The following is a 17,384-nucleotide window of genomic DNA, read 5'->3' on the forward strand; positions in this document are numbered from 1 at the left end:
TAAAATCAAAAAAGGAAGTTCCTTCATAATGATTTTCAGATATTGTGGTTCACGCTGGTAGTACTTAATCTGGATATTCCACAGTTATGCAGAGGCAGGAGCCTCACCTGAAAATTATATGTATGATAGACCAGGTCTAGCGCAATCAAGGCTAAAATCTGAATAGTGTTTGTCAGGATCCTCTGTGATTGAGAGGAGTAGGGTGTCAGGGATATAGCATATCCAATTTGGGTTTCTAGGAAACTAAACGCTAAGCAGGGCCTACAGGGAGATCCAACAGCTAAATCCTGTGTTTATCTGTGTGTGTTTGAAATGTGCATATGCGTGTAATACACAGATGAGGCAGAGACATCTGGTATTTCTTCATAGGTAACATTTGAGAGCTTAAGAGGTTTTTTTCTAAAGACCTAACCTTAAGATTTTAGACTCGATGCTCTCACTTCTCACGCTTTCAGGCATTCCCTGGACAGCAAATACCCAATTGGTTAGTAATAGGGTGAATAATATTTTTATGATACTAATTGAAAATCTCTCAGCAGAAACAAAATCCAGAAGGCACAGTCTCATTCCTAGTATCCTGCCAAAGCTTAACTCAAGCAAATTTTCAAAGCATCTCCATTCACCTCTCCTAGTTCAGATCCCATCCAAGAATCAAGCTCCTTTTCCTAGCTTTTTACTCATATATGAACCTTATTCTTTTCCTTGAATTTCTCTGAAACTCCAAAAACAGTGTGACTAAGATGCCCCATTATATCCTAAGCGTTAATAAACATTTCATTTCCTACTCCTAGAACGTGCTCTGAAAACACTTTCTTTCCTAGAGACAAACTATGTGACTCAGCTTCTCTTGCTCCCTTGCACATTATTGAGGCAATGTCCTATTCATTGTCAGTTCACCAAATCTAAATATTTTTCCTCTCTTCGTATACTCCTCATATCATGCTACACAATCTGATTCAGGTCCTTCTGGCTCTGCACAGGCCCATCTGCACCTTCACTTTTCCTAGATGATCATGGACGACATTAATATTTCTCAAGCTCTGTTACAGTTGATTACTTTTTCCTCCATCTTCAGAAAGGGAAAGAGATCTTATATGCTTGGCCAGCCTTACCACCATCAGTTGGAAGAACATCTGTACATAGGAAGGAATGAGGTATAAACAAACCTTGTCTCGGCTGACTGAGGCTTGAATAAAACAGGTGATTGTGAGACGAAAGGCTCCATTAACAGTCGTCGGGGTCATTGAGCCTCTTGTTTGCACTTGGTTTGGGGAGGCTTGCCTAAGTGAATTACTCTCAAAGTCTGAAACTGAGACCTCATTCTGCTGGTAACCACAACACTTGTTTATAGAACTCTTCCAAAAGATATCACAGGCATTTCCCAAGATCTGTCAGCTCTGGGCCAGTGTTAAATCAGCCATTTGTCTCTGAAGAGTATAGTATTGCCTATAAAACTAACACCACCTGAATGTGTTTTGTGGTCTAGAATGTATCTATGTATAGCCATATGTGTGTGAAAATATATCCCCTCAACCTTCTGAGGCAGCTTAAGAGAAACATACAGGAAAGACAAGACTGTGGGTTGGATTAGGAAGGCTGTACGACTTCTTTTACGGTGTGCATCTATTTCTAACAACCATTTTTTCAATTAAAAAATTTAATGAGTGTTCTCTTTTAAAATTCATCTCACCTTTAATATTATCAGTCGTAACCAAGGAGCGCTTGAATAAGAACAGAGAATAAGAACTGTAATGGCTTGCCCCGCAGGCTCAATTATTCCTTTAGAGCTCTATTTCTTTCTTCTAATTACATTAGGCGGTGATTGGGAGGATGGGACCTAATAATAAGGGTTTCATTGTCTCTCTTTTTGTCTTTGTCGCCGATACTCTAATTACTCACTATATTGCACTTTGCAAGGAGCCCTGGAGGAGCTATGGTGCGGACCCCTGTCACGTGCCTCACTGATACAGACATGGGATTGTGAGACACAGGGCTGGCTGTAAAAGAAAGGAGCCTGGATGACTTTAATATCCTGTTAGACAGAAGCATGACAGATTAGTGGGGGACTCCTTCCTTCTCAGGAAACCAGGCCTCTGGCTACAGCTTTGTCTTTAGTTCAGTCTTAGATCTTTATAAACACTTTCCCCCTGAACTTTAAAGGACCTGTGCTTTTCAGCAACAGTTTAATGTGCATGAAACAAAAACTCAGATAAAGGGTTCAAGCAAAAAATCTTATTGAAGGGTCTGATTTCTTAAGATGCTTTCCATAAACTCAGACTTCATGTCCAGAAAAATATTTCAACAGAAAATTTTTTCATCGGAGAAAATACCAGCCCTAGAACTGCATGAGCCTTTATGCGTAGTATGAAACTGCAGCTGTTTTAAAGAAATACTACAACTTGCTGCATTCCATTAGGGACAGGTTGTAGCCAAGGTCCTCAGTGAAGTGTCTTAGATAAGAGTGGAACAGGACAGCTGGGAGATAATAACTAGGAATTACAGGGAATAGAATCATATGATGATGAAATATCTGGGGAAGATGAGTTGTGAGAGGGGAATGTGAATCCTTATAAAACATGGGTAAAGATCTGTGGGTAGACATCTGAAGAAAGTGGACACGAAAGAAGACTCCAATACATTAAAAAACCCCATGATATTTACTTCGGAAGATAGTATTTAACATATCATTTCTCCCTTAATGTGCCAATTTAATGAAATATAAATAAAAAGAACAGTATGTTTGATCACTAATATATATTCAGTGACATCTATGTCATCTACTTTTCGAGTGTTTTCATCTTTTAAATAATTTAATTCCTTATCATAATAATCTTATGATTATTTATATCGCCATTTTATAAATGAGGATATAAATTCCCTCTCCTGGGAATCTGTTCTTAGATTTAAAAATTTTAAATTCATTCTTTATTACACAGTTACAGATATTTAGTGTAAAAAATAGATTATACAGATGATCAAAGAAGGAAAAAAAGAAAAACCACTCTACCGTCAAGAAATGAGCACTATTACTATTTTGATATGTAGCAAAGAAAATCCTATTATATCAATCAGTTTTTTGAAAACTAAAAAAATTTATACATATAGTACATGCTCATGTTTTAAAAAATCAAATATTAGAGAATTGAATTAACTTAAAATTGAGACCCCTCCTTTATTGTGGTAGCTAGCATGATTACCGAAATTATTCTCTATGCAGTTACTAGTATGTTCTATATATTCTCTCTCTCCATGTATGCATATATATAGAACTCATTTTTTTGTTCACTAATTTCTATGTAAACTGTTCTATAACTCGCTTTTTTAAAAAATACGTAATGTACAGGTCTTCATGTCAACGTGTATAGATGTATACAATTTCTTCTAATGTTCATAGAATTCTGTTATATAGCTATGCCTTAATTATTTAGCTAGTCTTCTGTTGATGGATGTCCATAATGTACCCAGTTTTTACTGCTACGACCCTGTTTCAGTGAATATCCTGGTGCCTGTAGGTTTTATATGGTGAGCACTTGACAAAACCACTTCCTCCAAAAAACAAATGAAAAGAGAAAGAGACTATATGGTTGGACATCAACATTTTTAGTCTTAGAATCTTAAATACTGTAATTATAATGAATGCCCAGTTGATAATCTTTTTAGGCTTAAAATTTTTAATCTATTTATATTTTATAGAAAAAAGCATTTCACCAAAATCAGACATTTTCAATGACTCAGGAAGTTCCCTAATAAAATATTGAAATTAATGCTTTTAGTTAAATAAAACCTAAACATTAGAATATTTGTTTTATAAGTACCCATATTATATTGTTTACTGTAATAATTTATAATTTGAAAACCCTCATTATGACTTTGTTGAAAATCCTGCAAATTAGGGTTGGCCTCAAATCTGAGATCTCTTGGTAAATAATATTCCTTGATGAAAACACAATAAAAATATCATTTAATAGTTCAAATGAGAAATAAAAGAACCCCGAGCCAAGGGTCAGTGGGTCAGTAGTAACTTTATCTGAATGTATTAACTGTAAGCCAAAAGCCTGTAAAATGAAATAAGAAACCTAACTAGTTTTTGTTTTATAAAATTGAAATGTTTTAAAGTAGATGACATGGAGTCTAGTCTTGTTTAATTTTTCATTCTGACTCCTGATTTTTTAGGATGTTTTAAAAAGTAATGTGCTCTCTAGACTAATTATGAATCTGGCATCCCTCCTTTCCTGACTTTTAAAATTTGAGAAAATGTGGCTATTTATTTTCCAATTGTTTGCTAAATTAGCAAGGAGAATCAACCCAGCAACTAACAAAAGTGTGACTACAGTATTCAAGATTAACAATCTCTAATATACGGTACCATTGTTTTCCACTGGAAAGTTAGTTTTAATTAATATATGACTAAGCTTAACCAATTGCTCCAATGGTTATCCCAAGCTATGTCCTGCAGCAACTTCTTACCATCGATATGATGGCCAAAATGCCATCCCAAAGGACGTAACATCCCAAGTTATAGTCACACAAAGGATATTGGAAACGTATTTTGTTTTGCTCTAAATGTCTTCCCGCCGCGCCAGATTAGGAGGTCAGGAGACTGGAGTGTGCTGCATGCACCAGATGCTTTTTACATATTAGCTCTAACTTTGCCTTACATTGTTCTGTCATGTGAGATGCCCCGAGGAAAACTCTTCCTTCCCACCAAAGCCTAGAGAAACCCATCAAATATTTTTTTCTCGGAAATTTTGACTCTTGAGTCATTGGTGGGCCATGTGTTCACATATTTCCCATCCCTTCCTTCCAGGGTTTAATCACAGTTGTTGGTTAGGAGGAGGAAAGGGCGGGTTCCTGTATTTATAAACTCTAGAATGAGAGGTTATGAAAAGTCCAAATGTTCCTGTATCTGATCTGGCTAAAGAGGATGTTTGCAATTCAAAAGCCAGGGATTTTAAGTGAAAGGCTTGTTGAGAGCATCTCCAGGTAGGATATAGCCAGTGTGTAATAACCATTCCACCATCTCTTCAGGAGCAACCTGATGCCTTTGACTGTGAAAACCTCGCTGAAGTCAAGGTATATTTTCAGAGACTACCTTAGGGATAGAAAGAAGAGCTCCTTCTATTGTTTTTGTGGGAGAATATATATATTTTTTCCAGGTATGAAGGTTAGACTAAAACACCAGGATTAACTGCAGTGACTGGAATCTGATTCCTAAACAGGAAGTGTAAACAGTTGTGTGAATGGTGTTCACGCAGAAACTTCAGACTGATTTACCGAGAGCCCTTTGGAACTTGTCATGCATGTCGCACTGACCTTGCCAATGCAATTACCCAAGTCAAGAGAGGCTGGAGACTCTTCTGCACCATAACATACAAATCAAATCCAGTTACCCAATGCCAATTATCTTTTCCCCTTTATGGTAGAAATAGTCAAGTAAGTTTGTAACACTGAGACACTAAGAATCTTTGGTGGTAAAAGAAAAAAGAACTTACATGGAATTTGAGGAGGCGGGGTTAGAGAAAGTGCAAAAGTGAAAAGTGAAATTGAACTCGGAGGAGTGAGGAAAGAGAAGGAAATTCACTACAGGGAGGAAGAACATGTGTTTTAGCAAGAGAAAGCCTTCTAGTAGTTAGCTTCAGAGGAAACAATAGGAATAAGTAGAGAAGGAAAAAACAAGAGGAGGAGCAGTGATTAAAGTTAATTTGGCATATGAAAAATAACAAAGCATTGGTTATCACCACACAGGTATTTATTGGCTACCAAATCATAGGCTAACTGAGCTTAATCTAGGCAGACTGAGTAAAGAAGGGTTAGGCAGTTTGTCCCTTCAAAAAATAATAAATATATTGCAAGGGCAGTGGTTTAAAGGAGGAATTCTTCAAAAATGCTGTCTGAGCTTTAGAAGTTAAATGTATAACATGATAATGACAGTGTTTGTATACTATCTAAGTGTAAATCCTTGGAGAGTCTCTGGTAGATTTTTCACACTCTGAATGGGAATTTAGCTTTTATAATTTTTATTACTTTTGGACCACAATTATGTTCTTTTTTCTTTCCCATGAGATCAATTAACATTTCCTTTCAATTTTTATTAATTACACGGAATACTTGATAACAAAAATAAAGTAAAATTTTAAAAGACAAAACATCTCTAACCAGTTTACTTTACTCTAACCAGTTTAGTTTACTCACTCATTTACGGTAGTAGAATTCTTTGAAACTAGATATCATGGGAATATTTCAGAGTTTGGAACTTGCGTGTATAAACCAGCTGGGCTTTGTTTAAAATTTTAAAGCCTTCAAATATTTCACTGAAGGAAACCCAAGATATCTTTTTTTTTATAGATGCCAAGAGGTCACATTTTTATTGGTTCATCTGTGTGTCATATAAAAAATACTTCATATTTTTAACCATAGTAAGTCTCTAGGTTCCCGGCCCAATTACCTCATAGCATCAAGAAAGGTTAATTGTGAGTCCCACTTTTGTTAAGTACAGTACTTATTTATGGAAGCCACATTTAGTCAAATTTGTTCATCTTTCTATTAAAAGGAATGTAATAAACAAACAAAACAAGATTTTACCACATACTTGCTCTTCATGGAGTAACCAGGTTATATTTTAACTTAGAAACAGTTGTGCCGAAATAATTTGAGAATTTGGGGGAAATTCATGGCTATTCAACTGGACCTCTCCCTTTACTTCTTTTTTTTTTAAATATTAAAAAAATAACTTCCCAATTACAATTGACATACAATATTATATTAGTTTCAACATAGACCCCTGTATAACACGGACCCCTAATTTCTTTTTCTTGTTTCCTTTTTTTTTTTTTTAAAGGTCTATAGCACCTGGTCATCCTAGGTGGTCTCCCATCCAAGTACTAACCAGGCCCGACCCTGCTTAGCTTCCGAGATCAGACAAGATCAGGCACGTTCAGGGTAGCATGGCTGTAGACACTCTAATTTCTTTATTCTCGAAAAAAGTAAATGTGAAAGCAGTCATCAAACAAGGGTAGTGAGATGCTGGGACAGATAAGAAAGGGGGAAGTGCACCCCATAGTATCTGGTTGTTCTTTCCCTGGTCAAATAGTATCTTAAGTGGAATATCTGTGAAGCTTGAGATTCATAATGATGGAACATTCTGAAGGGAGGGGCATATACCTATTTTCAGCTATAGCTTTGCTTCTCTTCCAATGGTCTCTGTAACATTTCTGCACTTAATCTTTATTGCTAGTTACTGTTCACAAGCCGCACGCATGTATGCGCGCGCGCACACACACACACACACCTCTCTCTTTTTTCCCTCTTTTTCTGTCTCACTTTTGCTCTCATTTTTCTTTGTCATCTCTGTATCATAGGGCAGTTATTTAGCTTCATTTTATAAAAGAGTGAAAGAAATCCACGTCACCTAGCATAGTCCGCAGGAATAGGACTAGCACTTAACAGTCTGAGTTCCAGACCAGGCATGAGTGCCCTGAACCCCTGTGTTGAGAGGTGCCACTTCTGGGAACCAGAGCTGTATTCACATAAACAGCTGCAGAATCTAGCAAGGAAATTTATGTAATTAGTGAAGCAGGCAGAGATAGGATTTTTGGCTTCAGATTCAAATTCCACTTCATGATTCCAAGGTGGAGAGTGTTTTGTTATCTACCCACATGGGACTGATTTCCCTCTTGGGGCCTCTTAAGTCAAATACCAGCACTGTGGCAGGAGCCCAAGAAACTGCAAGAGATCGAGGCAGAAAATTCTCATGCGTCCACTCCCCAAAGCTTCGGGTTCACAGTTTCTAAGTGAAATTCAAATAGGGAAGCAAAACCGGGCATATCATGTTATTCCCTTTGTTAGGCAGTGGTACTAGCCACCCCAGAGGCCAGGACTGGGTCACTCAGAATAACTCCAGGGCACAGTCGTTTATCAAGAAATTGGAGGACAGCTGAACATTCTTGCTTTGAGGTCTCTATGGGTGGAGTGGGATTTAGTTGGCTCTCCTTGCTCTGTGTCCCAACATGAAGCCCGAGAACCCTCTCCCTTGCTTGAGGCACCATCTCATTCAACATCCCCTCTTTTGTTTATTTATTATGCAACTTAACGTGTATCACCTCAATTACAAACCCAGACAGGGGCTTTTCCCTCCCCACATCCCCATCCCCCATTGTCTAATAACTTTCCTGGGTGAGCTGGCACTGGTTCTATGGAACGGGTCCCACACTTGTCCACCGTCTCTCTAGGTGGCATCCAGGGCAATGTTTGCCTCTACCCTGGAGCCCTTGGTGGGTTAACTGATGAATGGCCCTTGGGATGTTCTTCCAGTTGCTGTGTGGATCTGCAGGGCAAATGGCAAAGGGGTAGAAAGGAGGAGACAGAGAGAAGGAGAAGAAACCCAGCAAGAAAAGGGGAGGAGGGACCACAAGCATTGTAGCGCCAGCTTTAAGCCATAAACCTTTGAGTCATAAAGAATGACTCTGATGAGTGGCCTGAATGCTGTTTGACTCAGTATTCCAGTACTTGTCCCAGCTTGATTTAAAACCTTGACATGTTTCTCATCATCTGCATGTGGTTTTTAGTGGTGCTGCCCTCCTGTATTTGGCGGCTAGGCGGTCCCGTCCCCCTTTCGCCTCACCACAGAGGGCGAGGGCCTTGGGAATGTTTCCCTACTTTCTCTCCATTTTCTTCTCTCTCTCTCTTACTTGGCATCGGCTAAACCTCTAGAATGATTTGGCATTGAAACCGCAGAAAGCTTAATGTATGCTACATCTCTGCTAAAAGAGAGGACTTTTATCAGGGAGGGAAGAGCAAGTAATTGTCAATATCCTTTAATGTTTTGGGGAAATATTATGTGGAGGAGTAGGTGGTAATGAGGATAGATTTGGGGGGTTGGCAGAGGGGAAGATGGCCTATAAAAGATATTCTATATCTCAATCTAATCTAGTCTGTTTCCTCACTCAAAGATACCACCCATATGTACATGAAGCAGAACTGAAACCTAGATAAATACATTTATTAAGCACTGTAGCATAATAGCTACAACAACAATAAAACTAAACGTTTTAATAGCATTTTTGTTTGTTTGTTTGTTTGTTTTTGTTTTTTTTGACTTCGACCAACACTCATTTATTTATTTCACAGTTCTATAGTCCAAAATCCAGTGAGCTCGCTGGGTACTTGGCGTAGGTTCCTACAAGGCTGCCTTGCACTCTTATCTGGAGGTTCTTGGGGGAAAATCCACTTCCAGACTCATTCAGGTTCTGAGAGCAGTTTTCAATAGAGTGAAAGAGTGGTAGCGATCTTTTAGCATCTCTGTGGGGGATTTTCAAAGAAAAATTCCTGCCCTTGATTCTGATCCTAACTAAACCCACACTTCTTACCTGGCATGAGATTGACTGGTTTATTTGCTTCTATTAATTACAGAAGTGTATCACATCTCTTAGAGAGAATACTTACTCCCTGGCCAGTGTCTCTTTTGAGACACAGAATATATAGAATATATAAAACAATGAGTGCTTCTTAACCTGTGGAATATGAACTCATGTCAGGAGACTTGCATTTCTTGTAAAGGTCTATACATGACTATTTGTAGTATTTGTAGACTTAAAGGATAAAGATTCAAGTATGTATACTGTTATTAAAATACAGGTAGATGCTTTAGTGATAAATAAAATATAAATTCATTTCAAAGTGTACTAAATTTATAGCAACTTTTTTTTTGTACCATATTTCAATCAACAGGGAATAAAAGTACAGATACAATTTTGTAGCGATTTACAGAAGTTTTTACCTTTAACAAAAAAATTATGCCTGCAAGGTTGGGAATCACTACTGCGGCCTGCCTACTGCGGAGACTTCTGATAAAACAAACATTGTAGTCACTGTTACTGAAACAACTTTGCTACTTAATAGAAACATCATAAGAATAAGTTCAGGAAAAGATAAAGAAGTGTATGGCCCTGCCAGAGGAGCTAAAGCAATTTTGGAGACTGAGGAATATCAAAGTAAAGCAATTATTGTCTTGGCAATTACATGGTGGTAGGCTATAGTTTAAACAACTGGGTTTGGGGATTCTAAGATACTTATTGAACTGGCAAATCTCTCCCAGAGTCATTGTCTGCACTCGTGTATGAGGTCGACACCACGTAGCCTCCCTAAGTAATAACCAGATCTTATTATTACAGGAATTCTCCCCAACATGCATACACAAACAGCTGAAGGACGTCCAGGTAGCCCATGATTTTAGCCTCAACCCTAAGTATATATGTGGTTAGTATTCAGCTAGAGTCCATCCTCTTATAATACTACCACACTTCTTTAACATAACTTAAAATTGCAATATAACGCAAATATTAATTCATGCTCTTATGGTACATTTTACCTGCATTCAATTAGTATTAGAGTGTTCGATTGGTGAATTGCATGATTAGCTGGTGAAGTTGCGAGAAAGAAACATAATTCACTTAAAACTCAGCACTGCCTACAGGACCTCCCAGAAAGCGTCCAGGACCAAAACATAATTTTGAAAATAGATGGCAAGCTCCTCATTCTAGGGTTGGCAGACATTAAGGTGGAGGAGGAGTGGCTCCTCCAAATCTCACTTGAGAGATTAATTCAGCAGATGAACTAAGTGCCTGTGGCAGCACCAGTTGGGGTGGCTCTGCCTCTCGTGTGTGCACAGTGGGTGGGGGGAGATCATAGGTAGTAGTGCATTGCTGTAGGTGAAATAGTTAGAAGCAGGAGGAAAAGTGCTTACTGCTTCTGGTACAAGGGGAGTAATACTATTTAGTAGGCAGCCTGGGAAGAAGAATCTAGCAAGTTCAAGATGGTACTCATGGTCCAATGTGGTGTGATAATATTTATCCAATCAAAGCACCTGGGCTAGTTATTGGGCAATATGGCTTGATCTCTTCTCTTGATTTCCTACTATCTTTCTGTGACATCTCAAGTTCTGATGTTCCCTTTAAAGGCTTCTGGTGGCATTAACTGTAACTAGATCTCATCTATATGAAAATATTAACTGGGGACCATTGGTATGGGACGCGGTATATGACTTAATCTGTAAATTTCACCCCCCCTCTGGAGCTGGCAATGTAGAGCCAGAGCAGACATCTTACTTATACATCAGGAGAAAACTCTTTTTATAATTATGTTTTAATCCAGAGACTTCTCCTTTAGAGTTTTTGCAAATGTTCTACATAGAAACTGTCGATTATGTTGTCAGCTTGGATAATCCAGTGGAAGAGTCTGCAAAACTACACTACTGAGCTCTGATGGTTATGAAATTAAATCTGAATTAACAGATATTGTGAATCTGGATTCTCCACTCTCTGATGGGTTTGGTTGTATTTTATGGGTGCAAGTGCACATGCATGTGCTAACCCTGGTGATCAGTAATGAGGAATGCCCTCAGAACAAGTAAGTTGCAGAATGGATACACAGCTGGCTCTGTGATTGGCTCTCAGTTGTTTTCTCTTTGTACTTGGGTTGCCAGATAAAATTCAGGATGCCCAGTGATATCTGAATTTCAAATAAATAGCAAGTAATTTTTTAGTATAAGTGTCTCATGATATTTGGGATATACTTATACTAAAAAAAAATTCCTCTTGTTTATCTGAAATCCAAATTTCACTGGGTGTTCTGTATTTTTATTTGCTAGATCTAGCAACCTTACTCTATACTGTGGTCTTAATGGATTCTCAGTGTTAATTTTTAAAAAAAAAAGTAGAGGGAAGAAAGATAAGTGATGTAATTCAGAAAGGAAATAAGTGAAGAATTTCTAGTGGTTGAGGCATGATGCACTGAAACGATAGGTAGTAGATAAATGGCACATGGACCGAGAAGCAGTATTTCCGTTTTTTCAGAGATATTCTGACCTTGTCACAAAAGGCTTCAGTCCTGAAGGCTTAATTTCAACAGCCAGCTACTGGTCTTGAATGTTGTGTTGGCACCTCTAACTAACACAACACTGTTAGTTGTGAAGGTGGACACATGGCCAGGATTTCTGTTTGCCATGGCTCTTTTGGAAAGAAAGATTTGGCCAGAATCCCTGAAACTTAAATAGCTACTATTCTGGCTACATTTTCCTGAGGAGTATAGCCAAAGCAGTGAAAGTTCCAATTAAAACATTAGCCTCCACACCTTCGTGTATTCCCCAACTCTGGTGAAATGGGCTGACAGCACATAAGTGGCAGTAATTCTCTTTCCACTGTCTTGTGAACTTGACTAGAAGTGAATGGCTTCCTCAGGTCCATTTCCTTAACCACATGGTTATTATATTGGCTCATCTGGTCACTGGATGGCAAACCCGGGGAAAAGCATTTAATCCAATTCCACTGGTATTACGCCCTCTAGTGGAATAGCCTGATACTATATCACTAATTATGCCACTGAGTCAGGGCCAATTTCTTTAGAGGTGGAAAAAGGGCTTTGGAGGTTGGGAAAGGGTTGGTCTCTATATCTTAAAGTGTATGACCAAATAACACATTCCAAACTATACTCACCATCTTTCCTCTCAGTCTTTCCTTAATGGCATGATATCGTCTAAGTTATCTTGGCATCTTTTTTGACCATTTACTCCTTCATGTTCTTCTCTTCCCCTATAGCTGATGAGTTAAACCCCTCACATTCTACCTCTGCAGTGCATCTTCCATTGTTTTTGCTACAACCCTCATTCGAGCCATCATTATTTGTCATCAAGATTGTGGACCATTAACTGGTCTCCTTGCATCTTATTTTTCTGCTCTTTAAGGCATCTTGCTTATACTGATTAAATAAGCCAACTTATATAGGCTGCTGACTAATTTTTCTCAAACACACCTTTGATTACATACTTGATAATTTCAGATCCTTCAAAGACCCCATGTCATACCAAGTCCAGCTATGGAAGAAGACTGCAGAAGCTGGGAACCAGGTGGGGGCTGACAGGTGAGTCCAGCTACTGGGAATTTGCTATTCGGTGGCCCTTGAGAAAATTTCTTATTTGTCAGAGCTGGCAAAAAAGCAGGCAGGCTTCCTGAGCCATGAACCCACTTCCATATGATGAAAATGAAGAAAGAGTTAGAGAAATTTTTGTCCAGTTCATCTCCTTTCAGAGGAAACAAACCTCTGAAAATGGATTAAATTCTGAATGAACAATAAGAAGGCTCCAAGTGAGTTGAGCTACACAACTAGAGGAAATGGACAAAAGACCTTTCCTAGTGGAAGGAATCTGTGTACATTTTACGGCAAATACTCTACAAGAAAATATTCAGAAAATGGTTACAACAGGCATTAAGGGGATAAAAGATACAAAAGCTGACTGAAGTAAACTTTGCTAAGCCTTCCTTTGTCTCAACATTTCCTATGTTCTTAAGTCTAATTGGTCGTGACTTTTCCTGAAAAGTTGCAAGGGAATTCAACCTTTATATTAGGGATTTGGGGGCTCTTTAGTAAGCGACTCTGATTACACGGAATTACATATATTATGTGTGTGACCTGGACCCAGCTCCTCTTGGGTTTACCTGAGGTTCTTACACTCATTTCCCTGAGGATTATAGATTAAACTGAATGGCTTCTCAGTGGGGAACGTTAGGTAATTTATCTACTGGGTCTTGACGCTGTTATTTGTTGCCTGATTGATGATGCCTGAAATCAGAGTCCAGCTCCTGAGGAGAGCACAGCTTTCACATGAGACTTGCTATGTGATAAGTCACTATGGTAGCCACAAAAATGAATTTCCAATAACAACTGCCATTGGATCAGTGAAATTAACTCCAGGAGGAGCCTCACAGAATAGTGTTTATTTGATCCTACAGTCCTGCAAATGGCATCACCTTCATGGATTATTTTAGCCATAAAATCTCCAAGTGGGCAGTAGAGCTTATATTCAACATCTCATAAAACCATGATTTAAAGCAAAAGCAGAAACTAAACTTATTTTTAGACCACTCAAACAATTTAATAATCTATGACTGACAATATATACTGAGTACCATTTACTTCGTCCATGCAGACTATTTTTTGTTTTCTAAAAAAAAATAACAAATCCTTATTTGTCTTCATTTTCTGTGCTCTAAGGAGAATTAAGCTATTCTAAATGAGGATCAGGCTAGAATTTATCTCAGACGAGGCCTCTCTATGACACCTCTACAGTGACATCTCTAAGAACGCTGCCACACTGTACTCTCTCCATTTCTTATTTCCTTATCTTTCTATGAGGCCACTTCTAAGACAAATGTGTTTTTAAAGATTTTTTTTGAATGAGCAAAGCAGTACAGTCTTTAGAGTTGCTTCTAAAGAAATTTATTAATTTGAATATTAGATGGCTTTCCAAAGTTTTGGTGGTTGGATGAGCCAGTATTATTTCCTGGATGAAATTCTTCTTTTCACAGCGCCAGGTCTGCATCTAGATCTTGTCCGGATACCCGTCAGTTCATCGCAACATCAGGTGTCAGAAAGGAAAATCTAACAGGGTATTTTAAATCTCCTTTACCCTTGACAGCAACTCGTCGCTATTTTTATTGTTGTTGTCTTGAAAATAAATTGATTTCTATGCTTAAAATACGTAGATTAATGGTCAGGATATTACTGCCAGTCAGGAAAGGGTGTGGAAAGGAACAGACACAGGAACCTCAAAGGAAAGGAAAAGACACAGTATCTTTTGTCTTTTGTTCTGAGATGGAAATAGTCCCATTAAGCCTCCTTTTGATCTTCCTCTTGGAATAAGAGAGATAAACAACTGGCTGTTTTACATTTGCTTTTAAAATTCAAATTGAAGCCCACTCCAAACCAATTACTGATGGGCATTATTTCAGTCAGAGAGCCAGCAGTGACCTTCTCATTATTATATCTATCTGCTTTCCTAAGGGGCCCCAAAATCCCCCACAGCAGTCAGGAAATGGACTCAGCGATTGTTTTTTCTGATTGTGACCCTGTGGTTATGACCGTTGCATAGAGAAGTCTAATTTATTATCATAAAGTTAGGGGGAACACATAACTTTGCATTGTAGGAAAGGTCATGGGTATAGGAAACGGGATTTAGAATGTTCTGTGAGGTTTATTATTAGTCCAGAAATAGTACACAGGCTTATGTCTTTATCTTCCCCATGTTATGGGGCATCAGGAAATGTGATGTGTGGTACTTGGAAATTTGGGGGTTTTACTACTAGATAGCTCAAGGTTAAGACCTGCTCAACACTACTTATTTTTAAGTTTTGATTTATTTGTTTCTCACAGATAAATCAAATATGTTCAATGAGACACTATTTTCTGAATGTTTATATTTTAATATCTAAGTACTAGAAAGAAGCAGTGGAATGTAATACTTTAAAAAAAACTTTGCTGTTTGGAATATATAGGACTTGAATCTCTGTTATGGAAATATCTATGGAAAGTTGGGCAAATCACTTATTCCCTTGAATTTGTAAAATAGAAAAATAATCTGTACTTTATAAGTTTTTACTGTTTTTAAATTTAGAGCTAATATGTGTAAAATATCTTGGCATATTGACTGGCTTTTAGTAGGAACCCATAAAGGACACTACTGGTCAGGCGTCGGGGTTTTGGTCTGCACTTGGGTCCTAGAACTTGCTTCATGACTTTGGCCAAGTCTTAACCTATGGAACCTCAGTTGACTTCTCTGAAAAATTAAAGATGTGGTCTAAATCACAATTAAAAAAAAAAACTGTTGATGTTAATTCCGTTCATTAAATTTTTCAAGGGAGTAAGAACGTGGAAGAACAGTTCATGATTTAGGTCCGTTCTTTAAACTCTAAGTTCTGCGATTTATGAAATAAAACTGATTTTAAGTTTATGTAGCATAAAAGTTTTTAATTTTGCTCATTGTTATGAGGACATGCTATGCTAGAGGAAGCTATCGATGTATACCAAAATCCTTTAGAGCTCAAAGTTATGTGATGCGTTTCTATATGTTCTCTAATATCTGAAGAGCCAACAGTTCTTGTAGGATGAGGCACACACACTAGGATGTCTCATTTAAAATTCAGTCATGGTCACAGAGAAGGAAATTCACTAACAGCCTTTCAAGGTAATTAGAAATTAATGAAAGTCTTACGAATTGAGTTAGTAAGATATGAATGGGCATGCATTATTGATTCCAGAACATTACTATGAAAATACGTTTCTATACATTACAAAAAGCATGAGCTAACATTATTTTGCAGACATCTGAGGAATAGGAGAATAGAGTCACTGAGGGTATCTGGTAAGAAAAATGAAAGAGATGATCTCAATCATGGGCTTTTAACCTAGGGGTTTTAGCCGAAGGGTCCAATGTTTCGAACACTGCTGAAAAGGATCAAGATCCTCTGGAGACAACTTTGTGGCTGAGCACTCCTAAGGTTCTGAAATTCTGTGACTTATGAAATACAACTCATTTTACATTGATCGAGTATATTAATTTCACTTTTATTTACCAGTTATTAAAACTTGCTATGGGTAGCCATCGCAGAAGCTGCCAAAACAGTGAGAGAAAGTAAATTGCTAAACTTATCAGAGTTTTAGAAATCCTTCAATGGTGCAGGAGAAACAATTGAATACCCCACCTCCTCTAGTTATAACAAGAAAGAAATAAGGAGCTGTTACTAAGTGATCACGTCCTCCCAATAAAGTGTCAAAAGTTTTTATGAAGGACTAAGTGAAACTTTCAAGAAAGGTAGAATTTATGCCAGTTAGGCTAAAGTGACCTAAGTTTCTTCTTTTATTAATTAAATTTACTGGGCTGACATTGGTTAATAAAATTATATAAGCTTCGAGTGTACAATTCAATAATACAGCATTTGTGTATTGCAATGTGTGTTCATCACCCAAAGTCAAATCTCTTTCCATCACCATATATGTGACTCTCTTTACTCTTATCTACCTGCCCGCCTCCCCGCTTCCTCTGTATTCTTGTCCCTGAGTCTCTGTCTTGTTCGTTTATTGCTTTCAAGTTTATTCTTATTCTCACTCAATATGATTTTAAAAAGTTCTCATAGATGTGAAGTCAGTGGGGACTAAAAGAGTTCACTGAACTTCCATAGGTACTCCACTTCCTTTTAAAATGTAGTTGACATATAAGAAAAAGAGGGTTTCTGTGTAAACTCTAACATATAACATCTAATTAAGGCCTTGCAAAGGGTACTGCTAAAGATTACTCCGAGGCTCAATTTACTTGGGGGAATTCAGTGTTTCTAGTGTAGGTGACGTCCCAGGTTAGGAGCTGTTGGGGAGGGAAGGAAGAAAGGAAAAGTTTGGGCTCAAAGTGATTTCCAAATGAATCCTGCTACCGCAACTTCAAGAATGTCTGTCCTTGGGAAGACGCCTACGTCTATGGTCGAGCAGAGCTCAGGATTAGCTTGCATCCTCAAGAACTAAGTCTAAGAAGATCAGTAAGTCTACACAAGATCACTCCCACAAAA

At 37.9% G+C, this 17,384-nt stretch overlaps 1 protein-coding gene and 1 pseudogene across 4 annotated transcripts in view; both read right to left on the reverse strand.

Moving 5' to 3' along the window:
* DLC1 (DLC1 Rho GTPase activating protein) overlaps positions 1-17,384 on the reverse strand; it is a 352,000-nt gene that overhangs the window by 52,604 nt on the left and 282,012 nt on the right. The gene's annotated exons all lie outside the window — the stretch shown is intronic.
* Positions 6,838-6,956, reverse strand: LOC120589097 (uncharacterized; annotated as a pseudogene).

Source organism: Pteropus medius, unplaced genomic scaffold (assembly GCF_902729225.1).
Source record: "Pteropus medius unplaced genomic scaffold, Ma_sr-lr_union100, whole genome shotgun sequence".
Taxonomy (NCBI): Eukaryota; Metazoa; Chordata; class Mammalia; order Chiroptera; family Pteropodidae; genus Pteropus; species Pteropus medius.